The sequence below is a fragment of the Hyla sarda genome, unplaced genomic scaffold (assembly GCF_029499605.1).
Source record: "Hyla sarda isolate aHylSar1 unplaced genomic scaffold, aHylSar1.hap1 scaffold_543, whole genome shotgun sequence".
Classification (NCBI taxonomy): Eukaryota; Metazoa; Chordata; class Amphibia; order Anura; family Hylidae; genus Hyla; species Hyla sarda.
This window is the reverse complement of record NW_026610554.1, coordinates 156,543-181,941: the sequence shown is the minus strand read 5'-3', so window position 1 is coordinate 181,941 and position 25,399 is coordinate 156,543. Positions and strand designations below refer to the sequence as shown.

Sequence of the window (25,399 nt, the reverse complement as noted above, 5' to 3'; positions counted from 1 at the left end):
ATCGCTTCTCGGCCTTTTGGCTAAGATCAAGTGTAGTATCTGTTCTTATCAGTCTTTCATGCCGGTGGACAGTAACGCCGGTATGGGGCTGGTGGGGATGGGTGCTGCATGGAGGATGCAGGTGTACCAGGGCTTTCCGGGGCTGGTTCTGAGGAATCAGCTCGACGGCTGCCCCGATGTGACCTGTTCCCTCCGGGTCTCGCCATGAGGCTGAGAGGGTCTAAAGCCGAGGTACTTTTGTGCCTCGGGGAGTGGTGACCCCGAGGTGCCGAAACTCACTGGGAGGATAGGCTCACTGAGTTGAAGCACGGGCACCATAATCTCTTCACCTTGTGGCACTCACCTCTTGATTCCCGGCCTTCTGGCTAGGATCAGAGAAATTTTTATAGATCCGGCCGGATGTCCGGGCAGTATATCTGCACACATTCACTTATTTATTTCTTTTTTGTCTCACTGTGTCACTTTTTGCGTGTTGTGTGTTCACAGGATTGGTCAGGATGCGGTAGCCCTTCTGGGTGTCCCTCCTGGCGGTCTAGGGGAGGTGTGTGTGGCCATTAGGTTCCGCACCTCCCTGCAAACACCCCGGGTACTCCTGCTTTGGCAGGGTACCTACCGTAATCGGCTCTGCGGGCAGATACCTTGGCTAACGCCAAGGGGGATGCCGGGAGCATTTGTGGTCCCCTAGTAGCTTCGGCGAAAAGGGACATCGAACCTGGAACCTCGCAGGTACCTTTTGGTCCGGAGGCGAAGGGTAAGGTTTGTTGGGGGGCCTCTCTCCTATCGGAGAAGGGCTTGCGATAGACCGCATCCTTTGTGCACGTTTTTTTAGTGTAACACGTTTGCACTTTTTCTTGCACTTTGGGTGAATCGAAAGCACGTTCCTCGGCTTTAGATAAAAAAAAAAAAAAAAAAAAAAAAAAAAAAAAAATCTGTTCTTATCAGTTTAATATCTGATACGTCCCCTATCTGGGGACCATATATTAAATGGATTTTTGAGAACGGGGGCCGATTTCGAAGCTTGCTTCCGTCGCCCTATGCATTGACCCGATATGGCAGTATCTTCGGGTACAGTGCACCACCCCCTTACAGGGTTAAAAAGAAAGATTCCTACTTTCATTGCTACCTGCTTGCTGGCTAGCCAGCTAGCCAGCCCTGTGGGCCTTGCTGCTGCTGCTGCTGCAGCCAAAAAACAAAAGGTGGTGCTGCTGCTGCTTCTGCTTCTGCTTGTGTCTGGCCGCTGTTGGAGCGTCCAGGCACAGGACTTCTGCTGCTGCTGACTAAATGGCCTCCTTAATTGGATCATTTGAGTAGCCAGCACACCTGTGCAGGTAGGGCATGACATGATAGGCAGCTGCCTTGATAGCGGGTGGGTGCTGAATGTTCCTAATTGACAAAATAAGATTAATGCTTATGAAGAAATATAAAATCTCATCCCTTCCCCAATATCGCGCCACACCCCTACCCCTTAATTCCCTGGTTGAACTTGATGGACATATGTCTTTTTTCGACCGTACTAACTATGTAACTATGTAACATAACATGGGGGGGGGGGGGGTCTCCTGGCTGTTCACACAGGTGTGTCATTGCTGTACATTGACCATGCATTGCTTCTGTGGTATTGCAAAGGCAAAGACAAATGCTTCCAGCCATCCATTGCACTAATGGATTGGTCATCAGCTGGCTGTCTATGTCCCGCATCAATATAGACCAAAGTACAGAGGGTTAGGCTATGCTATTGTGCACCTACCTGATGCATCAGAAGGTGCGAGGCCCTTGCTAAATTCTGTGCACAGACTTTGAGATCTATGCTTTAGACTGTATCTAAACCTGCTCCAACATGGACTGACATTCTGGCCTACTTTCAGCCGATGCGACTTGTCTGTCGCTGAACAGTCGCTTTTTATGTATTCAGCACCTATGTATAATGTTGTAAAAATGCTCTAGAAGCTAAAGTCGCAGAAATGTCACACATATTTGGCCTGCAACTTTCTGTGCGACAAATTCAGACAGGAAAAATCAGTATAAATCCTTAGAAAATTATCCCCCAGTGTCTCCATCTGCTGGCGGTATTGAATAAGCATTGCTGCACTGATGGGGTATGCATTAGACGAAAAAAAAGAAGAAAAAGAAGAATAATACGCCCAGAAAAGAGGCGAAAAGGAGAAAAACGTAAAAAAACGTGAAAAAAAAGTAAGAGGAAGAGAAGGGAAAAAAAGGTGGAAATGGGTTTAAAAGTGATTTCGGCGGAGAAATATATATATATATATATATATATATATATATATATATATATATATATATATATACGCGCACACACACACATATATATAAACGTATTCTCCGTTGAGATATTGCAGCCGCTGCTGTGTCCAGGCCCAGGAGCCTTAGCACTGTGCTGTGATGTCACTCAATACCACTGACATCACTAGGTGTAAACAACATCTCTCCTTTGCTGTGTATGTGACTATGGAGCTGTTTGGTGATGTCGTCTATTATGGCCTTCATAGAAGCAACAGGAGATTGTTGCATCCATCTAGAACCCTCAGAACTACAGTGCTATGATGTCACTCACTTCCACAGGCCTTGCAGAGTGTAAACAACAACAACCCAGCTTTGTTGTGTATGTAACCATAGGGATTTGTGATGTCACCTAGAACCTTCACAGCAGCGACAGCTTTATGAGGAGCATCAGCACTGCTCTGCCTGAGCAGAACCATCACCGCCATAGGTTGTCAAATAACCCGGGTTTAACCCACACAGGTAAGTCCAATGGGGTGCAGGCATGTCCTCTATGCTTACAGCTTCCCGTGGGTGTTGGTTTGATACCGTTTGGGGACAGCCAAGGAGGCATCTGCAGGCAACAAAGGTAGGTGTGTGCTTGTGTGTGTGTTTCCTATGCAGATCCTAAGCCCAGTGTCACATGCAAGTAGGAGGAGTAAGAAGGGTTCCTGGCAAATCCGGGTTATGGATTGCATTTAAAAAGGCCCCGTGGGAGTGCAATGGGCCCCTGTCTTGCTGCTTAGCAATAATGGTATGGGTTTAGGTTCTGCTGTGTGTACTGGTGGTTGACTGCCCCCCAGCCCAGAGTGTGCATGGAAAATTGTCTGGCAGCCTCCCTGACAGCAAGCAGTGATAGTGCCCATGAAGGGGACCTTGTTGGGCCCGCCCCTTTCACGGTTATCGCTTCTCGGCCTTTTGGCTAAGATCAAGTGTAGTATCTGTTCTTATCAGTTTAATATCTGATACGTCCCCTATCTGGGGACCATATATTAAATGGATTTTTGAGAACGGGGGCCGATTTCGAAGCTTGCTTCCGTCGCCCTATGCATTGACCCGATATGGCAGTATCTTCGGGTACAGTGCACCACCCCCTTACAGGGTTAAAAAGAAAGATTCCTACTTTCATTGCTACCTGCTTGCTGGCTAGCCAGCTAGCCAGCCCTGTGGGCCTTGCTGCTGCTGCTGCTGCAGCCAAAAAACAAAAGGTGGTGCTGCTGCTGCTTCTGCTTCTGCTTGTGTCTGGCCGCTGTTGGAGCGTCCAGGCACAGGACTTCTGCTGCTGCTGACTAAATGGCCTCCTTAATTGGATCATTTGAGTAGCCAGCACACCTGTGCAGGTAGGGCATGACATGATAGGCAGCTGCCTTGATAGCGGGTGGGTGCTGAATGTTCCTAATTGACAAAATAAGATTAATGCTTATGAAGAAATATAAAATCTCATCCCTTCCCCAATATCGCGCCACACCCCTACCCCTTAATTCCCTGGTTGAACTTGATGGACATATGTCTTTTTTCGACCGTACTAACTATGTAACTATGTAACATAACATGGGGGGGGGGGGGTCTCCTGGCTGTTCACACAGGTGTGTCATTGCTGTACATTGACCATGCATTGCTTCTGTGGTATTGCAAAGGCAAAGACAAATGCTTCCAGCCATCCATTGCACTAATGGATTGGTCATCAGCTGGCTGTCTATGTCCCGCATCAATATAGACCAAAGTACAGAGGGTTAGGCTATGCTATTGTGCACCTACCTGATGCATCAGAAGGTGCGAGGCCCTTGCTAAATTCTGTGCACAGACTTTGAGATCTATGCTTTAGACTGTATCTAAACCTGCTCCAACATGGACTGACATTCTGGCCTACTTTCAGCCGATGCGACTTGTCCTGTCGCTGAACAGTCGCTTTTTATGTATTCAGCACCTATGTATAATGTTGTAAAAATGCTCTAGAAGCTAAAGTCGCAGAAATGTCACACATATTTGGCCTGCAACTTTCTGTGCGACAAATTCAGACAGGAAAAATCAGTATAAATCCTTAGAAAATTATCCCCCAGTGTCTCCATCTGCTGGCGGTATTGAATAAGCATTGCTGCACTGATGGGGTATGCATTAGACGAAAAAAAAGAAGAAAAAGAAGAATAATACGCCCAGAAAAGAGGCGAAAAGGAGAAAAACGTAAAAAAACGTGAAAAAAAAGTAAGAGGAAGAGAAGGGAAAAAAAGGTGGAAATGGGGTTTAAAAGTGATTTCGGCGGAGAAATATATATATATATATATATATATATATATATATATATATATATACGCGCACACACACACATATATATAAACGTATTCTCCGTTGAGATATTGCAGCCGCTGCTGTGTCCAGGCCCAGGAGCCTTAGCACTGTGCTGTGATGTCACTCAATACCACTGACATCACTAGGTGTAAACAACATCCATCTCTCCTTTGCTGTGTATGTGACTATGGAGCTGTTTGGTGATGTCGTCTATTATGGCCTTCATAGAAGCAACAGGAGATTGTTGCATCCATCTAGAACCCTCAGAACTACAGTGCTATGATGTCACTCACTTCCACAGGCCTTGCAGAGTGTAAACAACAACAACCCAGCTTTGTTGTGTATGTAACCATAGGGATTTGTGATGTCACCTAGAACCTTCACAGCAGCGACAGCTTTATGAGGAGCATCAGCACTGCTCTGCCTGAGCAGAACCATCACCGCCATAGGTTGTCAAATAACCCGGGTTTAACCCACACAGGTAAGTCCAATGGGGTGCAGGCATGTCCTCTATGCTTACAGCTTCCCGTGGGTGTTGGTTTGATACCGTTTGGGGACAGCCAAGGAGGCATCTGCAGGCAACAAAGGTAGGTGTGTGCTTGTGTGTGTGTTTCCTATGCAGATCCTAAGCCCAGTGTCACATGCAAGTAGGAGGAGTAAGAAGGGTTCCTGGCAAATCCGGGTTATGGATTGCATTTAAAAAGGCCCCGTGGGAGTGCAATGGGCCCCTGTCTTGCTGCTTAGCAATAATGGTATGGGTTTAGGTTCTGCTGTGTGTACTGGTGGTTGACTGCCCCCCAGCCCAGAGTGTGCATGGAAAATTGTCTGGCAGCCTCCCTGACAGCAAGCAGTGATAGTGCCCATGAAGGGGACCTTGTTGGGCCCGCCCCTTTCACGGTTATCGCTTCTCGGCCTTTTGGCTAAGATCAAGTGTAGTATCTGTTCTTATCAGTTTAATATCTGATACGTCCCCTATCTGGGGACCATATATTAAATGGATTTTTGAGAACGGGGGCCGATTTCGAAGCTTGCTTCCGTCGCCCTATGCATTGACCCGATATGGCAGTATCTTCGGGTACAGTGCACCACCCCCTTACAGGGTTAAAAAGAAAGATTCCTACTTTCATTGCTACCTGCTTGCTGGCTAGCCAGCTAGCCAGCCCTGTGGGCCTTGCTGCTGCTGCTGCTGCAGCCAAAAAACAAAAGGTGGTGCTGCTGCTGCTTCTGCTTCTGCTTGTGTCTGGCCGCTGTTGGAGCGTCCAGGCACAGGACTTCTGCTGCTGCTGACTAAATGGCCTCCTTAATTGGATCATTTGAGTAGCCAGCACACCTGTGCAGGTAGGGCATGACATGATAGGCAGCTGCCTTGATAGCGGGTGGGTGCTGAATGTTCCTAATTGACAAAATAAGATTAATGCTTATGAAGAAATATAAAATCTCATCCCTTCCCCAATATCGCGCCACACCCCTACCCCTTAATTCCCTGGTTGAACTTGATGGACATATGTCTTTTTTCGACCGTACTAACTATGTAACTATGTAACATAACATGGGGGGGGGGGGTCTCCTGGCTGTTCACACAGGTGTGTCATTGCTGTACATTGACCATGCATTGCTTCTGTGGTATTGCAAAGGCAAAGACAAATGCTTCCAGCCATCCATTGCACTAATGGATTGGTCATCAGCTGGCTGTCTATGTCCCGCATCAATATAGACCAAAGTACAGAGGGTTAGGCTATGCTATTGTGCACCTACCTGATGCATCAGAAGGTGCGAGGCCCTTGCTAAATTCTGTGCACAGACTTTGAGATCTATGCTTTAGACTGTATCTAAACCTGCTCCAACATGGACTGACATTCTGGCCTACTTTCAGCCGATGCGACTTGTCTGTCGCTGAACAGTCGCTTTTTATGTATTCAGCACCTATGTATAATGTTGTAAAAATGCTCTAGAAGCTAAAGTCGCAGAAATGTCACACATATTTGGCCTGCAACTTTCTGTGCGACAAATTCAGACAGGAAAAATCAGTATAAATCCTTAGAAAATTATCCCCCAGTGTCTCCATCTGCTGGCGGTATTGAATAAGCATTGCTGCACTGATGGGGTATGCATTAGACGAAAAAAAAGAAGAAAAAGAAGAATAATACGCCCAGAAAAGAGGCGAAAAGGAGAAAAACGTAAAAAAACGTGAAAAAAAAGTAAGAGGAAGAGAAGGGAAAAAAAGGTGGAAATGGGTTTAAAAGTGATTTCGGCGGAGAATATATATATATATATATATATATATATATATATATATATATATATACGCGCACACACACACATATATATAAACGTATTCTCCGTTGAGATATTGCAGCCGCTGCTGTGTCCAGGCCCAGGAGCCTTAGCACTGTGCTGTGATGTCACTCAATACCACTGACATCACTAGGTGTAAACAACATCTCTCCTTTGCTGTGTATGTGACTATGGAGCTGTTTGGTGATGTCGTCTATTATGGCCTTCATAGAAGCAACAGGAGATTGTTGCATCCATCTAGAACCCTCAGAACTACAGTGCTATGATGTCACTCACTTCCACAGGCCTTGCAGAGTGTAAACAACAACAACCCAGCTTTGTTGTGTATGTAACCATAGGGATTTGTGATGTCACCTAGAACCTTCACAGCAGCGACAGCTTTATGAGGAGCATCAGCACTGCTCTGCCTGAGCAGAACCATCACCGCCATAGGTTGTCAAATAACCCGGGTTTAACCCACACAGGTAAGTCCAATGGGGTGCAGGCATGTCCTCTATGCTTACAGCTTCCCGTGGGTGTTGGTTTGATACCGTTTGGGGACAGCCAAGGAGGCATCTGCAGGCAACAAAGGTAGGTGTGTGCTTGTGTGTGTGTTTCCTATGCAGATCCTAAGCCCAGTGTCACATGCAAGTAGGAGGAGTAAGAAGGGTTCCTGGCAAATCCGGGTTATGGATTGCATTTAAAAAGGCCCCGTGGGAGTGCAATGGGCCCCTGTCTTGCTGCTTAGCAATAATGGTATGGGTTTAGGTTCTGCTGTGTGTACTGGTGGTTGACTGCCCCCCAGCCCAGAGTGTGCATGGAAAATTGTCTGGCAGCCTCCCTGACAGCAAGCAGTGATAGTGCCCATGAAGGGGACCTTGTTGGGCCCGCCCCTTTCACGGTTATCGCTTCTCGGCCTTTTGGCTAAGATCAAGTGTAGTATCTGTTCTTATCAGTTTAATATCTGATACGTCCCCTATCTGGGGACCATATATTAAATGGATTTTTGAGAACGGGGGCCGATTTCGAAGCTTGCTTCCGTCGCCCTATGCATTGACCCGATATGGCAGTATCTTCGGGTACAGTGCACCACCCCCTTACAGGGTTAAAAAGAAAGATTCCTACTTTCATTGCTACCTGCTTGCTGGCTAGCCAGCTAGCCAGCCCTGTGGGCCTCTGCTGCTGCTGCTGCTGCAGCCAAAAAACAAAAGGTGGTGCTGCTGCTGCTTCTGCTTCTGCTTGTGTCTGGCCGCTGTTGGAGCGTCCAGGCACAGGACTTCTGCTGCTGCTGACTAAATGGCCTCCTTAATTGGATCATTTGAGTAGCCAGCACACCTGTGCAGGTAGGGCATGACATGATAGGCAGCTGCCTTGATAGCGGGTGGGTGCTGAATGTTCCTAATTGACAAAATAAGATTAATGCTTATGAAGAAATATAAAATCTCATCCCTTCCCCAATATCGCGCCACACCCCTACCCCTTAATTCCCTGGTTGAACTTGATGGACATATGTCTTTTTTCGACCGTACTAACTATGTAACTATGTAACATAACATGGGGGGGGGGGGGTCTCCTGGCTGTTCACACAGGTGTGTCATTGCTGTACATTGACCATGCATTGCTTCTGTGGTATTGCAAAGGCAAAGACAAATGCTTCCAGCCATCCATTGCACTAATGGATTGGTCATCAGCTGGCTGTCTATGTCCCGCATCAATATAGACCAAAGTACAGAGGGTTAGGCTATGCTATTGTGCACCTACCTGATGCATCAGAAGGTGCGAGGCCCTTGCTAAATTCTGTGCACAGACTTTGAGATCTATGCTTTAGACTGTATCTAAACCTGCTCCAACATGGACTGACATTCTGGCCTACTTTCAGCCGATGCGACTTGTCTGTCGCTGAACAGTCGCTTTTTATGTATTCAGCACCTATGTATAATGTTGTAAAAATGCTCTAGAAGCTAAAGTCGCAGAAATGTCACACATATTTGGCCTGCAACTTTCTGTGCGACAAATTCAGACAGGAAAAATCAGTATAAATCCTTAGAAAATTATCCCCCAGTGTCTCCATCTGCTGGCGGTATTGAATAAGCATTGCTGCACTGATGGGGTATGCATTAGACGAAAAAAAAGAAGAAAAAGAAGAATAATACGCCCAGAAAAGAGGCGAAAAGGAGAAAAACGTAAAAAAACGTGAAAAAAAAGTAAGAGGAAGAGAAGGGAAAAAAAGGTGGAAATGGGTTTAAAAGTGATTTCGGCGGAGAAATATATATATATATATATATATATATATATATATATATATATATATACGCGCACACACACACATATATATAAACGTATTCTCCGTTGAGATATTGCAGCCGCTGCTGTGTCCAGGCCCAGGAGCCTTAGCACTGTGCTGTGATGTCACTCAATACCACTGACATCACTAGGTGTAAACAACATCTCTCCTTTGCTGTGTATGTGACTATGGAGCTGTTTGGTGATGTCGTCTATTATGGCCTTCATAGAAGCAACAGGAGATTGTTGCATCCATCTAGAACCCTCAGAACTACAGTGCTATGATGTCACTCACTTCCACAGGCCTTGCAGAGTGTAAACAACAACAACCCAGCTTTGTTGTGTATGTAACCATAGGGATTTGTGATGTCACCTAGAACCTTCACAGCAGCGACAGCTTTATGAGGAGCATCAGCACTGCTCTGCCTGAGCAGAACCATCACCGCCATAGGTTGTCAAATAACCCGGGTTTAACCCACACAGGTAAGTCCAATGGGGTGCAGGCATGTCCTCTATGCTTACAGCTTCCCGTGGGTGTTGGTTTGATACCGTTTGGGGACAGCCAAGGAGGCATCTGCAGGCAACAAAGGTAGGTGTGTGCTTGTGTGTGTGTTTCCTATGCAGATCCTAAGCCCAGTGTCACATGCAAGTAGGAGGAGTAAGAAGGGTTCCTGGCAAATCCGGGTTATGGATTGCATTTAAAAAGGCCCCGTGGGAGTGCAATGGGCCCCTGTCTTGCTGCTTAGCAATAATGGTATGGGTTTAGGTTCTGCTGTGTGTACTGGTGGTTGACTGCCCCCCAGCCCAGAGTGTGCATGGAAAATTGTCTGGCAGCCTCCCTGACAGCAAGCAGTGATAGTGCCCATGAAGGGGACCTTGTTGGGCCCGCCCCTTTCACGGTTATCGCTTCTCGGCCTTTTGGCTAAGATCAAGTGTAGTATCTGTTCTTATCAGTTTAATATCTGATACGTCCCCTATCTGGGGACCATATATTAAATGGATTTTTGAGAACGGGGGCCGATTTCGAAGCTTGCTTCCGTCGCCCTATGCATTGACCCGATATGGCAGTATCTTCGGGTACAGTGCACCACCCCCTTACAGGGTTAAAAAGAAAGATTCCTACTTTCATTGCTACCTGCTTGCTGGCTAGCCAGCTAGCCAGCCCTGTGGGCCTTGCTGCTGCTGCTGCTGCAGCCAAAAAACAAAAGGTGGTGCTGCTGCTGCTTCTGCTTCTGCTTGTGTCTGGCCGCTGTTGGAGCGTCCAGGCACAGGACTTCTGCTGCTGCTGACTAAATGGCCTCCTTAATTGGATCATTTGAGTAGCCAGCACACCTGTGCAGGTAGGGCATGACATGATAGGCAGCTGCCTTGATAGCGGGTGGGTGCTGAATGTTCCTAATTGACAAAATAAGATTAATGCTTATGAAGAAATATAAAATCTCATCCCTTCCCCAATATCGCGCCACACCCCTACCCCTTAATTCCCTGGTTGAACTTGATGGACATATGTCTTTTTTCGACCGTACTAACTATGTAACTATGTAACATAACATGGGGGGGGGGGGTCTCCTGGCTGTTCACACAGGTGTGTCATTGCTGTACATTGACCATGCATTGCTTCTGTGGTATTGCAAAGGCAAAGACAAATGCTTCCAGCCATCCATTGCACTAATGGATTGGTCATCAGCTGGCTGTCTATGTCCCGCATCAATATAGACCAAAGTACAGAGGGTTAGGCTATGCTATTGTGCACCTACCTGATGCATCAGAAGGTGCGAGGCCCTTGCTAAATTCTGTGCACAGACTTTGAGATCTATGCTTTAGACTGTATCTAAACCTGCTCCAACATGGACTGACATTCTGGCCTACTTTCAGCCGATGCGACTTGTCTGTCGCTGAACAGTCGCTTTTTATGTATTCAGCACCTATGTATAATGTTGTAAAAATGCTCTAGAAGCTAAAGTCGCAGAAATGTCACACATATTTGGCCTGCAACTTTCTGTGCGACAAATTCAGACAGGAAAAATCAGTATAAATCCTTAGAAAATTATCCCCCAGTGTCTCCATCTGCTGGCGGTATTGAATAAGCATTGCTGCACTGATGGGGTATGCATTAGACGAAAAAAAAGAAGAAAAAGAAGAATAATACGCCCAGAAAAGAGGCGAAAAGGAGAAAAACGTAAAAAAACGTGAAAAAAAAGTAAGAGGAAGAGAAGGGAAAAAAAGGTGGAAATGGGTTTAAAAGTGATTTCGGCGGAGAAATATATATATATATATATATATATATATATATATATATATATATACGCGCACACACACACATATATATAAACGTATTCTCCGTTGAGATATTGCAGCCGCTGCTGTGTCCAGGCCCAGGAGCCTTAGCACTGTGCTGTGATGTCACTCAATACCACTGACATCACTAGGTGTAAACAACATCTCTCCTTTGCTGTGTATGTGACTATGGAGCTGTTTGGTGATGTCGTCTATTATGGCCTTCATAGAAGCAACAGGAGATTGTTGCATCCATCTAGAACCCTCAGAACTACAGTGCTATGATGTCACTCACTTCCACAGGCCTTGCAGAGTGTAAACAACAACAACCCAGCTTTGTTGTGTATGTAACCATAGGGATTTGTGATGTCACCTAGAACCTTCACAGCAGCGACAGCTTTATGAGGAGCATCAGCACTGCTCTGCCTGAGCAGAACCATCACCGCCATAGGTTGTCAAATAACCCGGGTTTAACCCACACAGGTAAGTCCAATGGGGTGCAGGCATGTCCTCTATGCTTACAGCTTCCCGTGGGTGTTGGTTTGATACCGTTTGGGGACAGCCAAGGAGGCATCTGCAGGCAACAAAGGTAGGTGTGTGCTTGTGTGTGTGTTTCCTATGCAGATCCTAAGCCCAGTGTCACATGCAAGTAGGAGGAGTAAGAAGGGTTCCTGGCAAATCCGGGTTATGGATTGCATTTAAAAAGGCCCCGTGGGAGTGCAATGGGCCCCTGTCTTGCTGCTTAGCAATAATGGTATGGGTTTAGGTTCTGCTGTGTGTACTGGTGGTTGACTGCCCCCCAGCCCAGAGTGTGCATGGAAAATTGTCTGGCAGCCTCCCTGACAGCAAGCAGTGATAGTGCCCATGAAGGGGACCTTGTTGGGCCCGCCCCTTTCACGGTTATCGCTTCTCGGCCTTTTGGCTAAGATCAAGTGTAGTATCTGTTCTTATCAGTTTAATATCTGATACGTCCCCTATCTGGGGACCATATATTAAATGGATTTTTGAGAACGGGGGCCGATTTCGAAGCTTGCTTCCGTCGCCCTATGCATTGACCCGATATGGCAGTATCTTCGGGTACAGTGCACCACCCCCTTACAGGGTTAAAAAGAAAGATTCCTACTTTCATTGCTACCTGCTTGCTGGCTAGCCAGCTAGCCAGCCCTGTGGGCCTTGCTGCTGCTGCTGCTGCAGCCAAAAAACAAAAGGTGGTGCTGCTGCTGCTTCTGCTTCTGCTTGTGTCTGGCCGCTGTTGGAGCGTCCAGGCACAGGACTTCTGCTGCTGCTGACTAAATGGCCTCCTTAATTGGATCATTTGAGTAGCCAGCACACCTGTGCAGGTAGGGCATGACATGATAGGCAGCTGCCTTGATAGCGGGTGGGTGCTGAATGTTCCTAATTGACAAAATAAGATTAATGCTTATGAAGAAATATAAAATCTCATCCCTTCCCCAATATCGCGCCACACCCCTACCCCTTAATTCCCTGGTTGAACTTGATGGACATATGTCTTTTTTCGACCGTACTAACTATGTAACTATGTAACATAACATGGGGGGGGGGGGGTCTCCTGGCTGTTCACACAGGTGTGTCATTGCTGTACATTGACCATGCATTGCTTCTGTGGTATTGCAAAGGCAAAGACAAATGCTTCCAGCCATCCATTGCACTAATGGATTGGTCATCAGCTGGCTGTCTATGTCCCGCATCAATATAGACCAAAGTACAGAGGGTTAGGCTATGCTATTGTGCACCTACCTGATGCATCAGAAGGTGCGAGGCCCTTGCTAAATTCTGTGCACAGACTTTGAGATCTATGCTTTAGACTGTATCTAAACCTGCTCCAACATGGACTGACATTCTGGCCTACTTTCAGCCGATGCGACTTGTCTGTCGCTGAACAGTCGCTTTTTATGTATTCAGCACCTATGTATAATGTTGTAAAAATGCTCTAGAAGCTAAAGTCGCAGAAATGTCACACATATTTGGCCTGCAACTTTCTGTGCGACAAATTCAGACAGGAAAAATCAGTATAAATCCTTAGAAAATTATCCCCCAGTGTCTCCATCTGCTGGCGGTATTGAATAAGCATTGCTGCACTGATGGGGTATGCATTAGACGAAAAAAAAGAAGAAAAAGAAGAATAATACGCCCAGAAAAGAGGCGAAAAGGAGAAAAACGTAAAAAAACGTGAAAAAAAAGTAAGAGGAAGAGAAGGGAAAAAAAGGTGGAAATGGGTTTAAAAGTGATTTCGGCGGAGAAATATATATATATATATATATATATATATATATATATATAGTACGCGCACACACACACATATATATAAACGTATTCTCCGTTGAGATATTGCAGCCGCTGCTGTGTCCAGGCCCAGGAGCCTTAGCACTGTGCTGTGATGTCACTCAATACCACTGACATCACTAGGTGTAAACAACATCTCTCCTTTGCTGTGTATGTGACTATGGAGCTGTTTGGTGATGTCGTCTATTATGGCCTTCATAGAAGCAACAGGAGATTGTTGCATCCATCTAGAACCCTCAGAACTACAGTGCTATGATGTCACTCACTTCCACAGGCCTTGCAGAGTGTAAACAACAACAACCCAGCTTTGTTGTGTATGTAACCATAGGGATTTGTGATGTCACCTAGAACCTTCACAGCAGCGACAGCTTTATGAGGAGCATCAGCACTGCTCTGCCTGAGCAGAACCATCACCGCCATAGGTTGTCAAATAACCCGGGTTTAACCCACACAGGTAAGTCCAATGGGGTGCAGGCATGTCCTCTATGCTTACAGCTTCCCGTGGGTGTTGGTTTGATACCGTTTGGGGACAGCCAAGGAGGCATCTGCAGGCAACAAAGGTAGGTGTGTGCTTGTGTGTGTGTTTCCTATGCAGATCCTAAGCCCAGTGTCACATGCAAGTAGGAGGAGTAAGAAGGGTTCCTGGCAAATCCGGGTTATGGATTGCATTTAAAAAGGCCCCGTGGGAGTGCAATGGGCCCCTGTCTTGCTGCTTAGCAATAATGGTATGGGTTTAGGTTCTGCTGTGTGTACTGGTGGTTGACTGCCCCCCAGCCCAGAGTGTGCATGGAAAATTGTCTGGCAGCCTCCCTGACAGCAAGCAGTGATAGTGCCCATGAAGGGGACCTTGTTGGGCCCGCCCCTTTCACGGTTATCGCTTCTCGGCCTTTTGGCTAAGATCAAGTGTAGTATCTGTTCTTATCAGTTTAATATCTGATACGTCCCCTATCTGGGGACCATATATTAAATGGATTTTTGAGAACGGGGGCCGATTTCGAAGCTTGCTTCCGTCGCCCTATGCATTGACCCGATATGGCAGTATCTTCGGGTACAGTGCACCACCCCCTTACAGGGTTAAAAAGAAAGATTCCTACTTTCATTGCTACCTGCTTGCTGGCTAGCCAGCTAGCCAGCCCTGTGGGCCTTGCTGCTGCTGCTGCTGCAGCCAAAAAACAAAAGGTGGTGCTGCTGCTGCTTCTGCTTCTGCTTGTGTCTGGCCGCTGTTGGAGCGTCCAGGCACAGGACTTCTGCTGCTGCTGACTAAATGGCCTCCTTAATTGGATCATTTGAGTAGCCAGCACACCTGTGCAGGTAGGGCATGACATGATAGGCAGCTGCCTTGATAGCGGGTGGGTGCTGAATGTTCCTAATTGACAAAATAAGATTAATGCTTATGAAGAAATATAAAATCTCATCCCTTCCCCAATATCGCGCCACACCCCTACCCCTTAATTCCCTGGTTGAACTTGATGGACATATGTCTTTTTTCGACCGTACTAACTATGTAACTATGTAACATAACATGGGGGGGGGGGTCTCCTGGCTGTTCACACAGGTGTGTCATTGCTGTACATTGACCATGCATTGCTTCTGTGGTATTGCAAAGGCAAAGACAAATGCTTCCAGCCATCCATTGCACTAATGGATTGGTCATCAGCTGGCTGTCTATGTCCCGCATCAATATAGACCAAAGTACAGAGGGTTAGGCTATGCTATTGTGCACCTACCTGATGCATCAGAAGGTGCGAGGCCCTTGCTAAATTCTGTGCACAGACTTTGAGATCTATGCTTTAGACTGTATCTAAACCTGCTCCAACATGGACTGACATTCTGGCCTACTTTCAGCCGATGCGACTTGTCTGTCGCTGAACAGTCGCTTTTTATGTATTCAGCACCTATGTATAATGTTGTAAAAATGCTCTAGAAGCTAAAGTCGCAGAAATGTCACACATATTTGGCCTGCAACTTTCTGTGCGACAAATTCAGACAGGAAAAATCAGTATAAATCCTTAGAAAATTATCCCCCAGTGTCTCCATCTGCTGGCGGTATTGAATAAGCATTGCTGCACTGATGGGGTATGCATTAGACGAAAAAAAAGAAGAAAAAGAAGAATAATACGCCCAGAAAAGAGGCGAAAAGGAGAAAAACGTAAAAAAACGTGAAAAAAAAGTAAGAGGAAGAGAAGGGAAAAAAAGGTGGAAATGGGTTTAAAAGTGATTTCGGCGGAGAATATATATATATATATATATATATATATATATATATATATATATACGCGCACACACACACATATATATAAACGTATTCTCCGTTGAGATATTGCAGCCGCTGCTGTGTCCAGGCCCAGGAGCCTTAGCACTGTGCTGTGATGTCACTCAATACCACTGACATCACTAGGTGTAAACAACATCTCTCCTTTGCTGTGTATGTGACTATGGAGCTGTTTGGTGATGTCGTCTATTATGGCCTTCATAGAAGCAACAGGAGATTGTTGCATCCATCTAGAACCCTCAGAACTACAGTGCTATGATGTCACTCACTTCCACAGGCCTTGCAGAGTGTAAACAACAACAACCCAGCTTTGTTGTGTATGTAACCATAGGGATTTGTGATGTCACCTAGAACCTTCACAGCAGCGACAGCTTTATGAGGAGCATCAGCACTGCTCTGCCTGAGCAGAACCATCACCGCCATAGGTTGTCAAATAACCCGGGTTTAACCCACACAGGTAAGTCCAATGGGGTGCAGGCATGTCCTCTATGCTTACAGCTTCCCGTGGGTGTTGGTTTGATACCGTTTGGGGACAGCCAAGGAGGCATCTGCAGGCAACAAAGGTAGGTGTGTGCTTGTGTGTGTGTTTCCTATGCAGATCCTAAGCCCAGTGTCACATGCAAGTAGGAGGAGTAAGAAGGGTTCCTGGCAAATCCGGGTTATGGATTGCATTTAAAAAGGCCCCGTGGGAGTGCAATGGGCCCCTGTCTTGCTGCTTAGCAATAATGGTATGGGTTTAGGTTCTGCTGTGTGTACTGGTGGTTGACTGCCCCCCAGCCCAGAGTGTGCATGGAAAATTGTCTGGCAGCCTCCCTGACAGCAAGCAGTGATAGTGCCCATGAAGGGGACCTTGTTGGGCCCGCCCCTTTCACGGTTATCGCTTCTCGGCCTTTTGGCTAAGATCAAGTGTAGTATCTGTTCTTATCAGTTTAATATCTGATACGTCCCCTATCTGGGGACCATATATTAAATGGATTTTTGAGAACGGGGGCCGATTTCGAAGCTTGCTTCCGTCGCCCTATGCATTGACCCGATATGGCAGTATCTTCGGGTACAGTGCACCACCCCCTTACAGGGTTAAAAAGAAAGATTCCTACTTTCATTGCTACCTGCTTGCTGGCTAGCCAGCTAGCCAGCCCTGTGGGCCTTGCTGCTGCTGCTGCTGCAGCCAAAAAACAAAAGGTGGTGCTGCTGCTGCTTCTGCTTCTGCTTGTGTCTGGCCGCTGTTGGAGCGTCCAGGCACAGGACTTCTGCTGCTGCTGACTAAATGGCCTCCTTAATTGGATCATTTGAGTAGCCAGCACACCTGTGCAGGTAGGGCATGACATGATAGGCAGCTGCCTTGATAGCGGGTGGGTGCTGAATGTTCCTAATTGACAAAATAAGATTAATGCTTATGAAGAAATATAAAATCTCATCCCTTCCCCAATATCGCGCCACACCCCTACCCCTTAATTCCCTGGTTGAACTTGATGGACATATGTCTTTTTTCGACCGTACTAACTATGTAACTATGTAACATAACATGGGGGGGGGGGGTCTCCTGGCTGTTCACACAGGTGTGTCATTGCTGTACATTGACCATGCATTGCTTCTGTGGTATTGCAAAGGCAAAGACAAATGCTTCCAGCCATCCATTGCACTAATGGATTGGTCATCAGCTGGCTGTCTATGTCCCGCATCAATATAGACCAAAGTACAGAGGGTTAGGCTATGCTATTGTGCACCTACCTGATGCATCAGAAGGTGCGAGGCCCTTGCTAAATTCTGTGCACAGACTTTGAGATCTATGCTTTAGACTGTATCTAAACCTGCTCCAACATGGACTGACATTCTGGCCTACTTTCAGCCGATGCGACTTGTCTGTCGCTGAACAGTCGCTTTTTATGTATTCAGCACCTATGTATAATGTTGTAAAAATGCTCTAGAAGCTAAAGTCGCAGAAATGTCACACATATTTGGCCTGCAACTTTCTGTGCGACAAATTCAGACAGGAAAAATCAGTATAAATCCTTAGAAAATTATCCCCCAGTGTCTCCATCTGCTGGCGGTATTGAATAAGCATTGCTGCACTGATGGGGTATGCATTAGACGAAAAAAAAGAAGAAAAAGAAGAATAATACGCCCAGAAAAGAGGCGAAAAGGAGAAAAACGTAAAAAAACGTGAAAAAAAAGTAAGAGGAAGAGAAGGGAAAAAAAGGTGGAAATGGGTTTAAAAGTGATTTCGGCGGAGAAATATATATATATATATATATATGTATATATATATACGCGCACACACACACATATATATAAACGTATTCTCCGTTGAGATATTGCAGCCGCTGCTGTGTCCAGGCCCAGGAGCCTTAGCACTGTGCTGTGATGTCACTCAATACCACTGACATCACTAGGTGTAAACAACATCTCTCCTTTGCTGTGTATGTGACTATGGAGCTGTTTGGTGATGTCGTCTATTATGGCCTTCATAGAAGCAACAGGAGATTGTTGCATCCATCTAGAACCCTCAGAACTACAGTGCTATGATGTCACTCACTTCCACAGGCCTTGCAGAGTGTAAACAACAACAACCCAGCTTTGTTGTGTATGTAACCATAGGGATTTGTGATGTCACCTAGAACCTTCACAGCAGCGACAGCTTTATGAGGAGCATCAGCACTGCTCTGCCTGAGCAGAACCATCACCGCCATAGGTTGTCAAATAACCCGGGTTTAACCCACACAGGTAAGTCCAATGGGGTGCAGGCATGTCCTCTATGCTTACAGCTTCCCGTGGGTGTTGGTTTGATACCGTTTGGGGACAGCCAAGGAGGCATCTGCAGGCAACAAAGGTAGGTGTGTGCTTGTGTGTGTGTTTCCTATGCAGATCCTAAGCCCAGTGTCACATGCAAGTAGGAGGAGTAAGAAGGGTTCCTGGCAAATCCGGGTTATGGATTGCATTTAAAAAGGCCCCGTGGGAGTGCAATGGGCCCCTGTCTTGCTGCTTAGCAATAATGGTATGGGTTTAGGTTCTGCTGTGTGTACTGGTGGTTGACTGCCCCCCAGCCCAGAGTGTGCATGGAAAATTGTCTGGCAGCCTCCCTGACAGCAAGCAGTGATAGTGCCCATGAAGGGGACCTTGTTGGGCCCGCCCCTTTCACGGTTATCGCTTCTCGGCCTTTTGGCTAAGATCAAGTGTAGTATCTGTTCTTATCAGTTTAATATCTGATACGTCCCCTATCTGGGGACCATATATTAAATGGATTTTTGAGAACGGGGGCCGATTTCGAAGCTTGCTTCCGTCGCCCTATGCATTGACCCGATATGGCAGTATCTTCGGGTACAGTGCACCACCCCCTTACAGGGTTAAAAAGAAAGATTCCTACTTTCATTGCTACCTGCTTGCTGGCTAGCCAGCTAGCCAGCCCTGTGGGCCTTGCTGCTGCTGCTGCTGCAGCCAAAAAACAAAAGGTGGTGCTGCTGCTGCTTCTGCTTCTGCTTGTGTCTGGCCGCTGTTGGAGCGTCCAGGCACAGGACTTCTGCTGCTGCTGACTAAATGGCCTCCTTAATTGGATCATTTGAGTAGCCAGCACACCTGTGCAGGTAGGGCATGACATGATAGGCAGCTGCCTTGATAGCGGGTGGGTGCTGAATGTTCCTAATTGACAAAATAAGATTAATGCTTATGAAGAAATATAAAATCTCATCCCTTCCCCAATATCGCGCCACACCCCTACCCCTTAATTCCCTGGTTGAACTTGATGGACATATGTCTTTTTTCGACCGTACTAACTATGTAACTATGTAACATAACATGGGGGGGGGGGGTCTCCTGGCTGTTCACACAGGTGTGTCATTGCTGTACATTGACCATGCATTGCTTCTGTGGTATTGCAAAGGCAAAGACAAATGCTTCCAGCCATCCATTGCACTAATGGATTGGTCATCAGCTGGCTGTCTATGTCCCGCATCAATATAGACCAAAGTACAGAGGGTTAGGCTATGCTATTGTGCACCTACCTGATGCATCAGAAGGTGCGAGGCCCTTGCTAAATTCTGTGCACAGACTTTGAGATCTATGCTTTAGACTGTATCTAAACCTGCTCCAACATGGACTGACATTCTGGCCTACTTTCAGCCGATGCGACTTGTCTGTCGCTGAACAGTCGCTTTTTATGTATTCAGCACCTATGTATAATGTTGTAAAAATGCTCTAGAAGCTAAAGTCGCAGAAATGTCACACATATTTGGCCTGCAACTTTCTGTGCGACAAATTCAGACAGGAAAAATCAGTATAAATCCTTAGAAAATTATCCCCCAGTGTCTCCATCTGCTGGCGGTATTGAATAAGCATTGCTGCACTGATGGGGTATGCATTAGACGAAAAAAAAGAAGAAAAAGAAGAATAATACGCCCAGAAAAGAGGCGAAAAGGAGAAAAACGTAAAAAAACGTGAAAAAAAAGTAAGAGGAAGAGAAGGGAAAAAAAGGTGGAAATGGGTTTAAAAGTGATTTCGGCGGAGAATATATATATATATATATATATATATATATATATATATATATATATACGCGCACACACACACATATATATAAACGTATTCTCCGTTGAGATATTGCAGCCGCTGCTGTGTCCAGGCCCAGGAGCCTTAGCACTGTGCTGTGATGTCACTCAATACCACTGACATCACTAGGTGTAAACAACATCTCTCCTTTGCTGTGTATGTGACTATGGAGCTGTTTGGTGATGTCGTCTATTATGGCCTTCATAGAAGCAACAGGAGATTGTTGCATCCATCTAGAACCCTCAGAACTACAGTGCTATGATGTCACTCACTTCCACAGGCCTTGCAGAGTGTAAACAACAACAACCCAGCTTTGTTGTGTATGTAACCATAGGGATTTGTGATGTCACCTAGAACCTTCACAGCAGCGACAGCTTTATGAGGAGCATCAGCACTGCTCTGCCTGAGCAGAACCATCACCGCCATAGGTTGTCAAATAACCCGGGTTTAACCCACACAGGTAAGTCCAATGGGGTGCAGGCATGTCCTCTATGCTTACAGCTTCCCGTGGGTGTTGGTTTGATACCGTTTGGGGACAGCCAAGGAGGCATCTGCAGGCAACAAAGGTAGGTGTGTGCTTGTGTGTGTGTTTCCTATGCAGATCCTAAGCCCAGTGTCACATGCAAGTAGGAGGAGTAAGAAGGGTTCCTGGCAAATCCGGGTTATGGATTGCATTTAAAAAGGCCCCGTGGGAGTGCAATGGGCCCCTGTCTTGCTGCTTAGCAATAATGGTATGGGTTTAGGTTCTGCTGTGTGTACTGGTGGTTGACTGCCCCCCAGCCCAGAGTGTGCATGGAAAATTGTCTGGCAGCCTCCCTGACAGCAAGCAGTGATAGTGCCCATGAAGGGGACCTTGTTGGGCCCGCCCCTTTCACGGTTATCGCTTCTCGGCCTTTTGGCTAAGATCAAGTGTAGTATCTGTTCTTATCAGTTTAATATCTGATACGTCCCCTATCTGGGGACCATATATTAAATGGATTTTTGAGAACGGGGGCCGATTTCGAAGCTTGCTTCCGTCGCCCTATGCATTGACCCGATATGGCAGTATCTTCGGGTACAGTGCACCACCCCCTTACAGGGTTAAAAAGAAAGATTCCTACTTTCATTGCTACCTGCTTGCTGGCTAGCCAGCTAGCCAGCCCTGTGGGCCTTGCTGCTGCTGCTGCTGCAGCCAAAAAACAAAAGGTGGTGCTGCTGCTGCTTCTGCTTCTGCTTGTGTCTGGCCGCTGTTGGAGCGTCCAGGCACAGGACTTCTGCTGCTGCTGACTAAATGGCCTCCTTAATTGGATCATTTGAGTAGCCAGCACACCTGTGCAGGTAGGGCATGACATGATAGGCAGCTGCCTTGATAGCGGGTGGGTGCTGAATGTTCCTAATTGACAAAATAAGATTAATGCTTATGAAGAAATATAAAATCTCATCCCTTCCCCAATATCGCGCCACACCCCTACCCCTTAATTCCCTGGTTGAACTTGATGGACATATGTCTTTTTTCGACCGTACTAACTATGTAACTATGTAACATAACATGGGGGGGGGGGGGGTCTCCTGGCTGTTCACACAGGTGTGTCATTGCTGTACATTGACCATGCATTGCTTCTGTGGTATTGCAAAGGCAAAGACAAATGCTTCCAGCCATCCATTGCACTAATGGATTGGTCATCAGCTGGCTGTCTATGTCCCGCATCAATATAGACCAAAGTACAGAGGGTTAGGCTATGCTATTGTGCACCTACCTGATGCATCAGAAGGTGCGAGGCCCTTGCTAAATTCTGTGCACAGACTTTGAGATCTATGCTTTAGACTGTATCTAAACCTGCTCCAACATGGACTGACATTCTGGCCTACTTTCAGCCGATGCGACTTGTCTGTCGCTGAACAGTCGCTTTTTATGTATTCAGCACCTATGTATAATGTTGTAAAAATGCTCTAGAAGCTAAAGTCGCAGAAATGTCACACATATTTGGCCTGCAACTTTCTGTGCGACAAATTCAGACAGGAAAAATCAGTATAAATCCTTAGAAAATTATCCCCCAGTGTCTCCATCTGCTGGCGGTATTGAATAAGCATTGCTGCACTGATGGGGTATGCATTAGACGAAAAAAAAGAAGAAAAAGAAGAATAATACGCCCAGAAAAGAGGCGAAAAGGAGAAAAACGTAAAAAAACGTGAAAAAAAAGTAAGAGGAAGAGAAGGGAAAAAAAGGTGGAAATGGGTTTAAAAGTGATTTCGGCGGAGAAATATATATATATATATATATATATATATACGCGCACACACACACATATATATAAACGTATTCTCCGTTGAGATATTGCAGCCGCTGCTGTGTCCAGGCCCAGGAGCCTTAGCACTGTGCTGTGATGTCACTCAATACCACTGACATCACTAGGTGTAAACAACATCTCTCCTTTGCTGTGTATGTGACTATGGAGCTGTTTGGTGATGTCGTCTATTATGGCCTTCATAGAAGCAACAGGAGATTGTTGCATCCATCTAGAACCCTCAGAACTACAGTGCTATGATGTCACTCACTTCCACAGGCCTTGCAGAGTGTAAACAACAACAACCCAGCTTTGTTGTGTATGTAACCATAGGGATTTGTGATGTCACCTAGAACCTTCACAGCAGCGACAGCTTTATGAGGAGCATCAGCACTGCTCTGCCTGAGCAGAACCATCACCGCCATAGGTTGTCAAATAACCCGGGTTTAACCCACACAGGTAAGTCCAATGGGGTGCAGGCATGTCCTCTATGCTTACAGCTTCCCGTGGGTGTTGGTTTGATACCGTTTGGGGACAGCCAAGGAGGCATCTGCAGGCAACAAAGGTAGGTGTGTGCTTGTGTGTGTGTTTCCTATGCAGATCCTAAGCCCAGTGTCACATGCAAGTAGGAGGAGTAAGAAGGGTTCCTGGCAAATCCGGGTTATGGATTGCATTTAAAAAGGCCCCGTGGGAGTGCAATGGGCCCCTGTCTTGCTGCTTAGCAATAATGGTATGGGTTTAGGTTCTGCTGTGTGTACTGGTGGTTGACTGCCCCCCAGCCCAGAGTGTGCATGGAAAATTGTCTGGCAGCCTCCCTGACAGCAAGCAGTGATAGTGCCCATGAAGGGGACCTTGTTGGGCCCGCCCCTTTCACGGTTATCGCTTCTCGGCCTTTTGGCTAAGATCAAGTGTAGTATCTGTTCTTATCAGTTTAATATCTGATACGTCCCCTATCTGGGGACCATATATTAAATGGATTTTTGAGAACGGGGGCCGATTTCGAAGCTTGCTTCCGTCGCCCTATGCATTGACCCGATATGGCAGTATCTTCGGGTACAGTGCACCACCCCCTTACAGGGTTAAAAAGAAAGATTCCTACTTTCATTGCTACCTGCTTGCTGGCTAGCCAGCTAGCCAGCCCTGTGGGCCTTGCTGCTGCTGCTGCTGCAGCCAAAAAACAAAAGGTGGTGCTGCTGCTGCTTCTGCTTCTGCTTGTGTCTGGCCGCTGTTGGAGCGTCCAGGCACAGGACTTCTGCTGCTGCTGACTAAATGGCCTCCTTAATTGGATCATTTGAGTAGCCAGCACACCTGTGCAGGTAGGGCATGACATGATAGGCAGCTGCCTTGATAGCGGGTGGGTGCTGAATGTTCCTAATTGACAAAATAAGATTAATGCTTATGAAGAAATATAAAATCTCATCCCTTCCCCAATATCGCGCCACACCCCTACCCCTTAATTCCCTGGTTGAACTTGATGGACATATGTCTTTTTTCGACCGTACTAACTATGTAACTATGTAACATAACATGGGGGGGGGGGGGTCTCCTGGCTGTTCACACAGGTGTGTCATTGCTGTACATTGACCATGCATTGCTTCTGTGGTATTGCAAAGGCAAAGACAAATGCTTCCAGCCATCCATTGCACTAATGGATTGGTCATCAGCTGGCTGTCTATGTCCCGCATCAATATAGACCAAAGTACAGAGGGTTAGGCTATGCTATTGTGCACCTACCTGATGCATCAGAAGGTGCGAGGCCCTTGCTAAATTCTGTGCACAGACTTTGAGATCTATGCTTTAGACTGTATCTAAACCTGCTCCAACATGGACTGACATTCTGGCCTACTTTCAGCCGATGCGACTTGTCTGTCGCTGAACAGTCGCTTTTTATGTATTCAGCACCTATGTATAATGTTGTAAAAATGCTCTAGAAGCTAAAGTCGCAGAAATGTCACACATATTTGGCCTGCAACTTTCTGTGCGACAAATTCAGACAGGAAAAATCAGTATAAATCCTTAGAAAATTATCCCCCAGTGTCTCCATCTGCTGGCGGTATTGAATAAGCATTGCTGCACTGATGGGGTATGCATTAGACGAAAAAAAAGAAGAAAAAGAAGAATAATACGCCCAGAAAAGAGGCGAAAAGGAGAAAAACGTAAAAAAACGTGAAAAAAAAGTAAGAGGAAGAGAAGGGAAAAAAAGGTGGAAATGGGTTTAAAAGTGATTTCGGCGGAGAATATATATATATATATATATATATATATATATATATATATATATACGCGCACACACACACATATATATAAACGTATTCTCCGTTGAGATATTGCAGCCGCTGCTGTGTCCCCAGGCCCAGGAGCCTTAGCACTGTGCTGTGATGTCACTCAATACCACTGACATCACTAGGTGTAAACAACATCTCTCCTTTGCTGTGTATGTGACTATGGAGCTGTTTGGTGATGTCGTCTATTATGGCCTTCATAGAAGCAACAGGAGATTGTTGCATCCATCTAGAACCCTCAGAACTACAGTGCTATGATGTCACTCACTTCCACAGGCCTTGCAGAGTGTAAACAACAACAACCCAGCTTTGTTGTGTATGTAACCATAGGGATTTGT

The 25,399-nt window shown here is 46.2% G+C and overlaps 12 non-coding genes across 12 annotated transcripts; all 12 read left to right on the top strand.

The window, feature by feature from the left end:
- LOC130339398 (U2 spliceosomal RNA) lies at positions 1-188 on the top strand. The gene has a single exon (XR_008879778.1). It is a non-coding gene; the product is annotated as a U2 spliceosomal RNA (small nuclear RNA).
- Positions 189-881: 693 nt separating this feature from the next.
- Positions 882-1,081, top strand: LOC130339395 (U2 spliceosomal RNA). The gene has a single exon (XR_008879777.1). It is a non-coding gene; the product is annotated as a U2 spliceosomal RNA (small nuclear RNA).
- A 2,098-nt stretch (positions 1,082-3,179) lies between these two features.
- On the top strand, positions 3,180-3,370 carry LOC130339362 (U2 spliceosomal RNA). The gene has a single exon (XR_008879747.1). It is a non-coding gene; the product is annotated as a U2 spliceosomal RNA (small nuclear RNA).
- A 2,093-nt stretch (positions 3,371-5,463) lies between these two features.
- On the top strand, positions 5,464-5,654 carry LOC130339361 (U2 spliceosomal RNA). The gene has a single exon (XR_008879746.1). It is a non-coding gene; the product is annotated as a U2 spliceosomal RNA (small nuclear RNA).
- Positions 5,655-7,741: 2,087 nt separating this feature from the next.
- On the top strand, positions 7,742-7,932 carry LOC130339360 (U2 spliceosomal RNA). Its single transcript, XR_008879745.1, has one exon. It is a non-coding gene; the product is annotated as a U2 spliceosomal RNA (small nuclear RNA).
- A 2,090-nt stretch (positions 7,933-10,022) lies between these two features.
- Positions 10,023-10,213, top strand: LOC130339359 (U2 spliceosomal RNA). Its single transcript, XR_008879744.1, has one exon. It is a non-coding gene; the product is annotated as a U2 spliceosomal RNA (small nuclear RNA).
- Positions 10,214-12,299: 2,086 nt separating this feature from the next.
- LOC130339357 (U2 spliceosomal RNA) lies at positions 12,300-12,490 on the top strand. Its single transcript, XR_008879743.1, has one exon. It is a non-coding gene; the product is annotated as a U2 spliceosomal RNA (small nuclear RNA).
- A 2,084-nt stretch (positions 12,491-14,574) lies between these two features.
- Positions 14,575-14,765, top strand: LOC130339356 (U2 spliceosomal RNA). Its single transcript, XR_008879742.1, has one exon. It is a non-coding gene; the product is annotated as a U2 spliceosomal RNA (small nuclear RNA).
- A 2,084-nt stretch (positions 14,766-16,849) lies between these two features.
- On the top strand, positions 16,850-17,040 carry LOC130339354 (U2 spliceosomal RNA). Its single transcript, XR_008879740.1, has one exon. It is a non-coding gene; the product is annotated as a U2 spliceosomal RNA (small nuclear RNA).
- A 2,076-nt stretch (positions 17,041-19,116) lies between these two features.
- Positions 19,117-19,307, top strand: LOC130339353 (U2 spliceosomal RNA). Its single transcript, XR_008879739.1, has one exon. It is a non-coding gene; the product is annotated as a U2 spliceosomal RNA (small nuclear RNA).
- Positions 19,308-21,394: 2,087 nt separating this feature from the next.
- LOC130339351 (U2 spliceosomal RNA) lies at positions 21,395-21,585 on the top strand. The gene has a single exon (XR_008879738.1). It is a non-coding gene; the product is annotated as a U2 spliceosomal RNA (small nuclear RNA).
- A 2,072-nt stretch (positions 21,586-23,657) lies between these two features.
- LOC130339350 (U2 spliceosomal RNA) lies at positions 23,658-23,848 on the top strand. The gene has a single exon (XR_008879737.1). It is a non-coding gene; the product is annotated as a U2 spliceosomal RNA (small nuclear RNA).
- The last annotated feature ends 1,551 nt before the right edge of the window (positions 23,849-25,399 follow it).